Here is a 13,627-nt window from a genome sequence, read left to right as displayed (position 1 = left end):
ATTTATTTCTAGTATTTATTGTTAAATCTAATCCACAAGAAATCCTTTTCTTGTTCTTGTGTAACTATCTAGTGGATCAAAATCCCTAGAACTTAATCTCAAATTGCATTTAGCATTTGATCCTTTTTATTACAAAAATAGAAAAAGTTCATGTCGAATTTATTCTAGATTTGGAATAATTTATTTGAGATTAATCCCTTGTAAACGATACCGTTGTTGTAATATCTTTCAAGTTTAATAATAGTTTTATTTAACTTAAATTTTGTTTCACTTTTTTATTCTGTATTTTATTCGATTAAACGGTATTGTTTGTATTCAACCCCGCTTCTACAAACATATTGAGACCTAACAATTGGTATTAGAGCCTTCTGATTAACGAAAAAATCAAGATCCTAGACTTTTGTGATTCTTTCACTCCTTGAATTTTTATTTACTCAAAAAATTCATAATGACTACACAAAAAGTTGGAACCGTTAAAATTCCACTATTCGATAAAGAAAATTATGTTATGTGGAAGAAGAAGATGCTATTGTTTTTACAAGTTGCAAATCCCAAATATCTGGAAGTGTTAAAGAAGGGTCCAAAAATTCCGATGGTTATTGAACCAGAGGTAATAGAAGATGATGTGGTGATTACCAAAGCTAGAACTTATGTAAAAGATCCTGAGGATTTTTCTACTGCTGAAAAAGAAGAAGCCTCCCTGGATGCTAGCCTTCAATTAATTTTAGTAGATTCCCTTGATCCCTTGATGAATAGACATGTGATGAACTGTAAAGATTCCAAACACATCTGGGAAACTATTGAGGTGATTAATGAAGGCACAAAGGAAGTTAGGGAGAACAAGTTAGAAATCCTAACCTCTGAGTATGAATACTTTAAATCCAATCCAGGAGAAGGAATCACTGAAGTGTTTGAGAGGTACAATACATTGATCAACAACCTGAACATTAATGGTAAATACTATCCAATCAGGGAGGTCAACAAAAAGTTCCTTTTAACACTGCCAACTCATCTCGAACATAGAATCACTGCCATAAGAGAAGCAAGAGATCTGAGTGAAATTTCTTTGGAAAGGCTCTATGGTGTGTTAAAGACCTATGAGTTGGAGCAGATTCAGTAGAAGGAAGTCAACGGGAAAGGAAGAGTGGTCAGCACGTCTACTGCTCTAGTAGCTGAAGCACAACAACATCAACAACAACAACAACAATCTTAACAGTCAGAGAGAATGGTACAGTCTTCCAAGGCTGAAGAAAATGTGATAGTAGCAGAATTTGATCCTCCTACTTCAAATCAATCAGGAGATGATTTTTATTCCTTGGAAGAACTGGAGCAATTGGAAGATGAGTCAATGGCCCTGATTGTCAAGAGATTCTCTAATGTAAGATTCAAGAGGAATCCCAAGTTCAAGTACAAGTTCAACTACAACAGATTCCAGAAAGGTGGATCTTCATCCTCTACCACCAGTAGTGGTGGGTACAAAACAGGGATGGTTGATCGAAGCACCATTCGATGCTTCAACTGCAATGAGTTGGGACACTTTGCCACAGAATGCAGGAAGCCAAAACAAGTTAGGAAGAACTCTTATGATTCTAATCAGAAGAGTAAATCTGAAAGGGCTTACCTGGCAAAGGGAAGAAGCTGGGATGATACTGACAGTGAAGATGAAGAAGTTGGGAATCTTGCTCTCATGGCTAGTGATGCAAACACCTCATCGTCAAGAAAAGAGGTAAAATTTACTGATGCTGAATTGGTTTATCATCTAGAAGGTTCCTTAGATTGTGCTCGTCGTGATAATGAAATGTTAAATCAACAAATCAAAGACTTTGAGAAAGAGGTCAATGAATTAAGACTTGTGCACATTAATCAAGATAAATTAAAAGAACAAGTATCTTTTCTAGAGAATAGAGTTAACTGTTATAGACAACTCGAAACTATTCTCAAAGACAAGATCACCGGTCTTGAGACTAAGGTCAAAGCTTACTTTAATTCTTGCTCTAAGGCTAAAGAGTTCTACAATAAGCAAGCTATTAATCAAACATCTGGAGTAGGTTATGATTATAATGTTGTTATTGGAGAATTAGGCATAAACTCCCCTCCTCATGTCTGTGCTAAAGGTAGGGAAGTACCACATGTGCTTAAGGGTGTTGATGAACCCCTCTATAAAAAATCAATTGCTGAACCATTTGATGAGACCTCATTTATTATTCAAGAAGAAATCTGTGCTGAAGATCTTGCTAATGAGAAAGTTGTTTCCAAGTCAAGTGTGTCAAAGGTTCCAGTCAAAGTTGTGAAAGCAACTGAGACTAACTCAGACACACATGAGTTGGATAACAAAAATGCCATGTTTACCATGCATAAGTTGCCTGTTGTTAATCCCTCTCATAAAGCATGTGGTGTTCCTGATTGTATGTCTTGTGCTTTTAATTTGATGTATGCTTATTTTAATGGTAAGCATGTTTCTAATGATAAGAATACTCCTCGTCAGCATGTGAATAATATGAAGCATGATAGGTCTAAGACTGCTAGTCCTCCTAAAGCTAGAAAGGAGACATTTGTGCCTAAGCCTAAACAAAAATTTGTCAAGGCTGTTTACAAGGTCAAATGTCCAGTCAGTGAGAAAGTTGAGAACATTAAAGTTAAGAATGTTGTTTTGCCTGAAAAAGGCCAATTTTACAAGTATGTCGGACCCAACCAAGCTTGGGTTCCGAAGAAGGTCTAATCCATTTATATTGCAGGGCATTAAACAGGTACAACTGGTAGTGTGGATTCTTGACAGCGGATCGTCAAGACATATGACCGGAGATAGAGCCCTGCTATCAAATGTGGTTGAGAAAGCTGGCCCAGTGGTTACCTTTGGAGATAACAGCAAAGGTTTAACTGAGGGATATGGTTGTTTGCTAGATGGTAATGTTATCATTGAAAATGTGTATGTTGTGCAAGGACTTGAACACAATCTGCTTAGCATTAGTCAGTTCTGTGACAACGGCTACAATGTTTTATTCGACAAGCTGAAGTGTCAGATTCTGCACAATAAAAATGAAAAACCCTCCTTGATGGGAATCCGGAAAGGAAATCTGTTCGTAGCTGATATGAACTCTGGAAGCAATCCTGAAGTCAATTATTTCTATTCAAAGGCATCGTCAGATGAGAGTTGGCTATGGCACAAGAGACTTTCCCATCTCAATTTCAAAACAATGAATTCTCTTGTCAAAAGAGAATTGGTCAGAGGTCTGCCTCAGCTGGAATTCTCCCCGAAAGGACTATGTGAGGCTTCAGAAAGGAATGTCAAAGAAAGCAAGTCACAAAGGCACTGACACATCCTCCATAACTGGTGTTCAGCAATTATTGCACATGGATTTATTTGGACTAATTAATGTTCTTTCGATGTCAAAGAAGTGTTACTGTCTTGTGATAGTTGATGACTATTCCATGTATACGTGGGTTTTATTCCTTCACTCTAAGGATGAAACACCACAAGTTGTGATTGATCATATCAAGTTGATCGAGTTAGATTCTAATGTCCCTGTTAGAGCAATAAGGTCAGATAATGGAACAAAATTCAAGAATTCACTTCTCAATGGATTCTGTACTGACAAAAGGATTACCAGACAATTTTCAGCTCCTAGAACCCCTCAGCAAAATGGAGTGGTAGAAAGGAAGAATCGTACATTGATTGAAGCTGCAAGAACGATGTTAAGTGAATCAGGTCTTCCAATGTACTTTTGGGCTGAAGCTGTCAATACTGCATGTTATACTCAGAATCGAACTCTAATCAACAAAGACTTCATGAAAACTCATTATGAGATTATGAATGAACAGAAACCTTCTATCAAATACTTTCATGTATTTGGTGCCAGATGCTTCGTGCTCAAGGATGGAGATGATCGTCGTGGTAAATTCGAGGCAAAGGCATATGAGGGTATTTTTGTTGGATATGGAAGAAGATCATACAGGGTGTATATCATTGATCAACAGAAAGTAACTGAAAGTGTAAATGTTACATTTGATGACACTAAACTCCCTAGTATCCAAATTGAAGATCCTTCTGAGAAACTGAAGTTTGATGATATGTCAGATTCAGAATCAGAACATGATCAAGAACCTGAGGTTGTTGCTGGTGAAGAACCTGTTAATCATGATGATACTCAAGGTAATGGTGATGGAAACATTGGCAACAATGGAGATACCACTGCTACTGATGAAGAATCATCAAGTCAACCTGACAACAACTCAGGGGGAGATGCTGAAGGATCAACTAGTAGGACACAACATCCCAATATGTTTCGAGGTGAATCATCAAGATCAAATCTTCCAAGACAGACTGTCTGGAATAAAGCTCATCCTTTTGAGTTGATTATTGGTGATCCAGATGTTGGAGTCAGAACTAGACGTGCTACTCAAAATGAATGTCTATTCTCAGGATTTCTTTCTGAGATGGAACCTAAGAAGATTGAAGAAGCACTGACTGATCCAGATTGGGTGATTGCTATGCAAGATGAACTCAATCAGTTTGAACATCAACAAGTCTGGAAACTGGTACCTAGACCTACACACAAGAAAGCTGTTGGTACTCGGTGGGTATTCAGGAATAAACTAGATGAAGATGGAGTGATTACAAGAAACAAAGCAAGACTGGTAGCTAAAGGGTATTCTCAAGCTGAAGGCATTGATTATGATGAAACATATGCTCCAGTGGCTAGACTAGAGGCCATCAGGATATTTCTGGCATTCGCAGCATTCTCTAACTTTAAAGTTTATCAAATGGATGTCAAGAGTGCCTTTCTGAATGGAAAGCTGGATGAAGAGGTGTATGTAGAGCAACCTCATGGTCTTGAAGATCCAGATCATTTGGATTTTGTCTACTTTCTTTTCAAGGCTATCTATGGACTCAAACAGTCTCCGAGAAAATGGTATGACACTCTCTCTGAATTTCTTATTGAAAATAGCTTTATTAGAGGTGTCATAGACAAAACTCTCTTTTCTAAAAAGCATAAGAATGATACTATATTAGTCCAAGTCTATGTGGATGATATAATATTTGGGTCTACTAATGATAATCTCTGTAAGAGACTTGCTAAGTTAATGCACGGCAAATTTGAAATGAGCATGATGGGAGAGCTGAAGTTCTTTCTTGGATTACAAGTAAATCAAAGGTTAGATGGAACTTTTATTTGTCAATCCAAGTATCTTAAGGAACTCCTCAAAAAGTACAATCTAGAGGATTCTGCATCAGCAAGGACTCCGTCAACTACAGCTGTCAAGCTTGGACCATGTGAAAACTCCATTAAGGTAGATGTCACAAGCTACAGAGGTATGATTGGCTCGTTACTCTATCTTACTGCAAGTAGACCGGATATTATGTATGCTACATGCTTATGTGCAAGGTTCCAAGCGGATCCTAGAGATATTCATCTCGTTGCTGTTAAACGAATCTTGAGATATCTTAAGGGAACACCAAATCTAGGTATTTGGTACCCTAAAGAATCTGGTTTTTACCTTTTTGGATATACAGATTCAGATTACGCAGGAAGTGTTGTTGATAGGAAAAGCACCTCAGGGAGTTGTCAATTCCTAGGTAGGAGACTAGTCTCATGGTACAGCAAGAAACAGCAAACAGTTTCCAATTCAACGGCCGAGGCTGAATATATTGCTGCTGGAAGCTGTTGTGCTCAGATCTTGTGGATTAGGAATAGCAAATATTTTCACTAAACCTCTTGATGAATCCACATTTACCAAATTAGTTGATAAATTGGGTATGTTGAATAGCTTTAGTGATTAAACTTGTGAATATCTGAAATCTGTTCTTGAATGAATTTACAAATGAATTTTTCATAAATTAAAAAATTCATTTGCAAATTTATTTTATCATATTTTCCATAATTTCTTGCTTATTTCTATGTAATTTTATTATCTTATCTTATTTATTTATTCTACTTGTTAATTTTAATATCTCAGAATATTTTATTTTCTCTAAAAATATTTTTCTATGAATTTTATTTGCTAAAATTCAACAGAAATCTATTTTTGGAATAAAATAAAATTATTTCTGAAATATTGCTTTTGTTTTTGTAAATTTATTCTGTAACTATAAGTATTAATTCTGTGTATAAGTTATTGTTACTAGAATGACAATCGGCAAGATAATTGAAATTGTCTTGCTGAAAGTCATTTCAGTACATATATGTGTTTAATTTTATTTTCAGTTTAATTTTATACTGGCAAGACAATCGGTATGACTATCAATAGTCTTGCCAGTAATAAAATTTATATCGGATGTATTTCTTTTATTTTGTACTAGAATGACAATCGGTAAGACTATCGATTGTCTTTCTAGTTTATTCTATTATATTCATGTCTTTTATACTGGTATGACAATCGGTATGACTATCAGATTGTCATACCAGTTATATTTTTATTAGTTTTTATTATTATTACCGTTTGCCTGGTATGACAATCGGGAAGACAATCGGTATGACTTTCCTCGATTGTCATACCAGTTGTCTACTTAAGTTTTTTTTGTGTTTCTTTTATTTGTCATCAGTTTTTTCTTCTTCCTTTCAAATTCCAGCAGTTTGTTTCTCTCTCTCTCTCTATTCGATCAAACACAAACCTCCATTGATACTTCCTTGCTCGAGTTTTTACTCAGCATAACTTTTTCACTCCTGTTATATATACATACACGTATATACATACAGAAGTGCTGCCAATTTTTTTTTTAAAAAAAACAATATTTTCAAAATCAAAATATTTCATTGGCTGTTGTCTTGTGTGGTTGAGTTATCTGTTTGCATATCTGAATATAATTGTTTCTAAATTTTTTGAATATAATTGAATTAATTTGAATTATTAATTAATTTTTAATTCGAATTTTCTTAATTTAATTCTTAAAATTCTGACAGTGTGTGTCTTTTTGTATTTATTTTTAAAATGGCTCTCAATTTCCAAATTGTCTCGCATAATCTTGTTGGTTATTTAATCCAGAAAAATGTAATGTGAAAAAATTTAAGTCGTGGATTAGATTTTTAAATGACCATTCGATTGTTAGCTCTACTATTAAATCAAATGTGCTTTTAAATGTCGATCTGCTCAGACTGATTTGCACAACCCCTACAGTGGCCGATGATTTTAAATCTTTTTTATTCACCGTGGCAAACACACAGTATGTAGTTGATGAAACAGTCGTCAATCGAGCGTTAAATTTTCCAATGGACAATTTCTGTAATTTGCCCTCTGAAAATGATATTTCAAACTTTTTCCATGCTATTCACTATCAGGGGGTGATTAACTTAACCAAGTTGTCTAAATCCAATTTGGTTTCTAAATGGGATATTTTCTTCGATACACTTTCCAAAGTGTTTGCCAACTGCACTAAATCCAACTTTCACAACATCACTTCCACTCTGCAGTATATTGGTCTTACGGTTGTTTTCAATCAAAGGATCAATTTTGGCAAACTACTTTTACCCATTCTTCTGAGACGTCTCACTACTGCTTTACGTGATCATTCTACAAATCGTAGGGTTTCGTGCTACTACGCTCCTTTTCTCATGCTCATAGCAGAACATCTTCTCTCACCTAAGCATAAAGCTCTTTTTGCTAACTCTTCAGTAACTGAACCCCCTCCAGTAAGCAAAAAGATTTACACTCGCTGTAATAACCCCAATTTTTGGAATTTTTGAAACCCTTATGAATATTGTTTTGCTGATTATGCTGAATAAGAAAACTTTTCATGCCACACTATGTAGGGGTTCTTTTATTGATCTTCTGGGATATTATTAGTACTTTATGTGGTATATAAGTGTATGTAAAGATCGTCAGAATCCAAATCCGAACACTTTGATTTTTCCCGAAAATCCACCAGATACCGAAAGAATTGAGTATAAGGTAACATGATTAAAAGGATTTAAATTCAAGGATTATAAGAGAGGATCATAAAATGAATATAATGTATTGAGAAAGGTTAAGGGAACCCAAGTAATAAGATCCCGGGTATGATCCCTCAAACAATAAACGAGAACGAAAGTTAAGCGAACCGTATAACAGATCAGCGGTCATTAGCCAAGTAATTAGGAGTTAATCAAAAGGTTAGTGGAGAGTGATGTCATCTCACCAACAAGAGGAAGACAAGTGTAACAAGATGACATAAGAAAGGTGACATAAGCATGACCAAAGATAAGTGTGTTGTTGGTGGATTAAGAACCACATAAAAGTTACCATGGTAAAAAGTAATAAATCAAAAAAAAACAACATCAACCAAGCCAAAACAATTCATTTCACCAAAAGTAGAAGTTGACTTCACTTCTTCAAGAACAAAAGCTATCGGCTTTTCTTCTTAAACCAAGGAAGAAAATTTCCAAACCCTAGCTACACACCTTCAAAAATCAAGAGGTTTGTTTCTTTAGCTTCCATAATTCATAACTTAGATGAGCCATAAGTTTAAGCTCAAGATTCCATGTTTATCATAGCTAATCAATTCATCCAAGTTCTTAGTGAATAGTGTTTTCAAGAAACTAACTTTGTGTTTTCTTATGTTTTCTTCAAGATCCAAGCTTACTAAAGATAACTAGTGGTTATTTAAGGCTTCCTAATTGATTCTCCACTCTCCAAGGAAGGTATAACCCCTCCAAACCCTAACTTTACTTTGAGTATTAGGTTTGGTTTTGTTGTTATGGTTCATGAGAAGCATAATTCTTGTAGACTTAGAGTGTGGTTGGTTTTGTAATGAGTCGGAGTTGTAAATCTTGGATTATTGATTAATGAACTTAAGTATAGTTTTAATTCATGTTTGAGAATAATATAAGTTGGAGAACTTGAGGTGTTGGGGCTGTTGTAGTATGGTATGGATGGATTTTGGTTGTATGGATGAATTGTGGTTGATTTGTGGTTGAATTGGAGTAGAATAAAAATTGGTAATCGCGTAAACATAGCCGTCGTAATGTCCGATTTACTTTAGACTGTTTTTTTTCTTAACATCAGGACCCGAGAACTCACTGTTAGGTTTTGACCATTGCCATTATTAGATAGTTCATGTTACGAGCTTCGTTTTGATATGTGTTTCGTTTGAATCCGATGTACGATTTAGGAGAAACGACCATTTTAAGTAACAGCGTTTCGCGAACAAACCGTTACCCCTCGCCTTACTTTGAAACATAGGTTAAAGACCTTAAATGACTAATTGGAGTATGAAACATTTATGTAAATTGTATTAGGAAGTTGGTAAGGCACTCGCGAAAGAATCGCCTTAAAACCCTTAATGGTTAATTTATTAAAAATGGTGGAGCCGAGGGTACTCGAGCGACTTAAGGGAATCGTTGAGCGCAAAGTGAGTGTTAGAGTCTAATTGGTTAAAGTATAGATTCATAAGCGACTTTGGTTTAATTCCAACTTATATGTTGTTTATAGGTTACCAGACTCATCCCAAGCCATTTGTCACCCCTAGTTGCTCAGGCAAGTTTTCTACCCGTTATACTATTGTTGTGATGTATACATATGTATATGCATTATCTTGTGATAGATGCATGATGGTTAATTAGCAAATTCTTGCGATATATTGGAGCATGTGATATGGTATATATATGCATGCCTTTTTCGTAATCTTGATACATATATCTGTTGATTCAGTTGCATAATACCTATGCTAGAGATAAGCAGTATTTGCGTATACCCTTAGTATAGGGGACCCCAAGGTGAACATTTTCTAAAACCGGGAGTCGATGTTCCCGAGTATATTATATATATATATATATTTATATTTATATATATATTGATATAGTTTTCAAAACTATTAATCGAATAAGGTTTATTCGATAACTTTATTTTATTTAATGAATATTCATTCGAGGATTTAAGACTCCGTTTATTTTAATTAATGAACATTAGTTGAATATTTATTCGAGGACTTATGACTCCATTTATTTAATAATTAATATTCTTTATTTTATTAAAGAATAATGTTTTGATAATCAAACTTATTTTCGATTATTCAAATAAAGCTCATACTTTCGTATAAGTATACCTTTGGTTATTTAATATCCATTTCAAGTATGAGTTTTAAAAATTTTACTTTAATTATTTTTATAAGGATTATCCTTATGGGAATATTATTTAAATAATAATATTCAGATATTTTCTAATATATCGGGACTGATTTATTTCATTAAATCAACATTACTCCAAATATTCTTAAAAATGTTTTCGAGTCTTCAAAATGATTTTTAAAAGTTAGAGCGGATCCCAAAACTCATTTTTATATTTAAGATCTTCCTTTCAAAGGGGATTTAAATACTCGCTCAAAACCTGAGGGATCTGGCTCTATGGTGTATTTTATATTCGCAACGTGGTTGCTGTTTTGAGACAACAATTTGATTACTTACCCAATGTTCAGGAAGTAAGTCCATCTGCTTGAGTCGGCATAAGCGACAGGCCGGGGTACGGTCTATGAAGGTGTAAGAGGCTGGGTGACAGTCCATCCACGCGTGAGTGGCCGGGTAATGGTCTAGCGCGAGGTCCGAATGCGGCCAAGGTGATGACCGGCGAGGAATTCATCCATCTACAGTAGAAAAGGTTACTTATTGGTATCTTTGCCTGATCAGCAAGATATCAGGTTTATGCCAAGGTTTTCTCCTTCCAAATTCATTGGATATTGTAACTCTGTTTATAATTTTCATAACAGAGGTTTTCAAGGAGTGTATGAAATGTATATATATAGGTGTATATATATATCGGGACTTAATGAAGTATATCGTAACTTCATTATTTATAATGATATTCAAAGATTGAATCTATTCAAATCTTGTCTTGTAGTCTCATCTTTGTGATGAACTTTTGAAACTAATTATAACTTGAACGGTGGTAGTTCAAGTAGTATTCGGAAAAGATATAAGTATATTGGAGTATCTTGTAACTTTATCTTTTCAACTTATATCTGGTTAATGATTATCTTATGCATGACAAAGATTTTCACAAAAACGTTGAGACAAGGTTAGATATATGAGATCACCTTGCAACGATATTTTTATACAGTTATAAACTGGAACTCTGTGTATATTATACATGTCAGAGGATTTCAAAGATGGTGAAAAGTATATATGTATATATATACTGAATATTTTGCGACTTGGTCGCATTAAGATATCAAACTTGGTTCAATTCTTCTTGACCAAGACTTTCATGAGTACTATGAGAATGCTCATATATTGATAATTATTATACATATTATTTCGGTGGGCTTGTTACTCACCCTTGCTTTCTTCTTTCATCACATAACAACAGATAGAAAAGATGAACAGGACCAAACTTCCAATTCGCAAGCGGTTAGGAAACGTTCTGCAGTTTTCTGGAAGTGTTGATGCCGCCGTAGCTGAGGTAGGAGCTACCAATAGGCTAGGTTTTCAACTATTGATGAACCAGACTTATGTATATTTATGAATTGTAATAATGGCAAAGAATATGTAAATTATTTAGAAACCCTTTTAAGGTGAAATGGTTTATAATTGTGGAATAAAATGACTTGTGTTATTTTTGGTATTCATCTCTGAGACTATAACTTGTGGTGTGTGTGTATATTGTGGGGTCACAGTACGTAGTAGTTGGTTGACTGTTAAGATTAAGTATTGATAAGGGAAATGGAACTCGTGACAACCCGAATCCCCGACCCCGGATTTGGGGGTGTTACAGAAATGGTATCAGAGCTAAGCGTTATAAACCTCAAAGATGATGTGACGTTAAGATAATAACTTCACTAAGATAATAAGAACTCTTGCCAAGTTCATAGTCGGGCTACCTAACGTAGTACTGACAGTGAAAACCCTTATGGGAACCCTTATAAATATCGTGATAGAAGCGTAGTTCGTTATCGTATATGGTAGCGGGACTCCGAACCCTGAGGTTGAGGAGCAACAACGCGATGATGTTTTATTACTTATTGGAGATCAGATTGTGGATCCGATAGATCGTCCTAACGCAGGACCGGATGATGTTCATATTGAGGATGTAGTGGTTGAAAATGTTGTCCTAGAAGGGATTCTTGCTGAGAAGAATCCCGTGGAGGATCCTGACAAGAATGAATAAAGGACCACTGAGGAATTGATGACTATGGTTAGGGAGACTACCAGAGGTAGGATTGGCCGGTCACTACCGGAGGTGCGTTCAAGTTTGTAAAGATAGTAGCCTTTAACGCGGCTTACTCGTAAGACTGAGAAGTTTGAATGGACAGAGAAATGCGAGAACAGCTTTCAAGAACTGAAGCAAAGATTGGTGATGGCCTCTATGTTGGCATTGCCGGATGGAAAAAGGAGATTTTGTGATTTGTAGTGACGCTTCGCATAAGGAATTAGGGTGCTTCTTATACAGCACAGCAAGGTTATCGCGTACACGTCAAGACAATTAAGGGAATGTAAAATTCGATATCCCCACCCATGAGCTTGGGCTCGTGGCAATAGTTTTTCCCTAAAGATTGGAGTCACTACTTGTATGGAGAGAAGTGCAAGATTTACCTAAGCCATAAGTGCTCTAGTACATTTTCCCGTAGAAAGAGCTCAATATACGCCAGAGGAGGCGGTTAGAGCTAATCAAGAATTATGATTGGGAGATTATTTATCATTCGGGGAAAGCAAATGTAGTGGCTGATGCCCTTAGTAAAAAGGAGATACTCAAGATGATAATGTCTTTGGGAGAGTTTATAAGAGATTTTGAGAAAATGGAAATAGAAGTGAAGGTAACCGGAGCCGGTACCGAAAAGTTGTTTGAGATTGCAATACAGTTCGAATTATCGGAAAAGAACATATTGTGCCAGAAAAAGTGATGAATGAAGGCAGAGAGCCAACAATTAGATAAAAGATTAATACCGAGAAAGATGATAAGGGAATAATGAGGTATTCCTACAGAATTTGGGTTCCAAATGTTCAAGTGCTTAAAGATGAGATCTTAGATGAAAGCTAGTTTGAGGAATAAGATTTAGAGAAAACCCTGAACGTGATAGTCAGGGAGGTCGCCATCAAGATAGAAGGAACCCATAACATAATGAAGTGGAAAATGAGGATTTAAAACATGTAGGATGACCCCGATTATAGGGAGGAGGAGGGAACGTTCAGACTAAGGAAACAGAAGTCGAGTAAGGAAAGGTGACCCGAGACGGTACTCCTATACGGCAATTCATGGACCTGCCTAAACAAAACTTATACTTTTATCCCAAACCACCACCCTGAGGAAGCAATGCAGTGGGAAATTTTTTCAGGACCTTTAAGTCGCTAAGCTCTCAGAGTTCCAAGGAACAAGCTGAGCTAGCCGAGGCAAGAGCCTGACTAAAGGAAATAGAGGAATGATTTGAGATTCTAAATGATTGACGAATCACAAAAGACTGTTTTTGTCACTTACCCTCCTAAGAGAGAGACCACCCACTGGTGGAAGGCTAAGGAAGATAGAGAGATAGTGTAAAAACTTTAGAGCCAGAACAAAGGCAGGCGAGTATGATGAATGATGAATCTAAGTTGTAAAAGTTGTCAAGATTCGTTATGAGGACACGAATCCAAAATGACGGGATGTTTGAAATCAATGCTTATGTTGTGTTGGTTCATGAAATAATGATAAGAGAAAGGAAAATAAAAAGAAACTGAAGTGGAAAGGAATA

This window comes from Apium graveolens, chromosome 6, assembly GCF_009905375.1.
Source record: "Apium graveolens cultivar Ventura chromosome 6, ASM990537v1, whole genome shotgun sequence".
In the NCBI taxonomy this organism is placed as follows: domain Eukaryota; kingdom Viridiplantae; phylum Streptophyta; class Magnoliopsida; order Apiales; family Apiaceae; genus Apium; species Apium graveolens.
The sequence above is the reverse complement of the archived record's forward strand: the minus strand, read 5'-3'. Positions refer to the sequence as shown.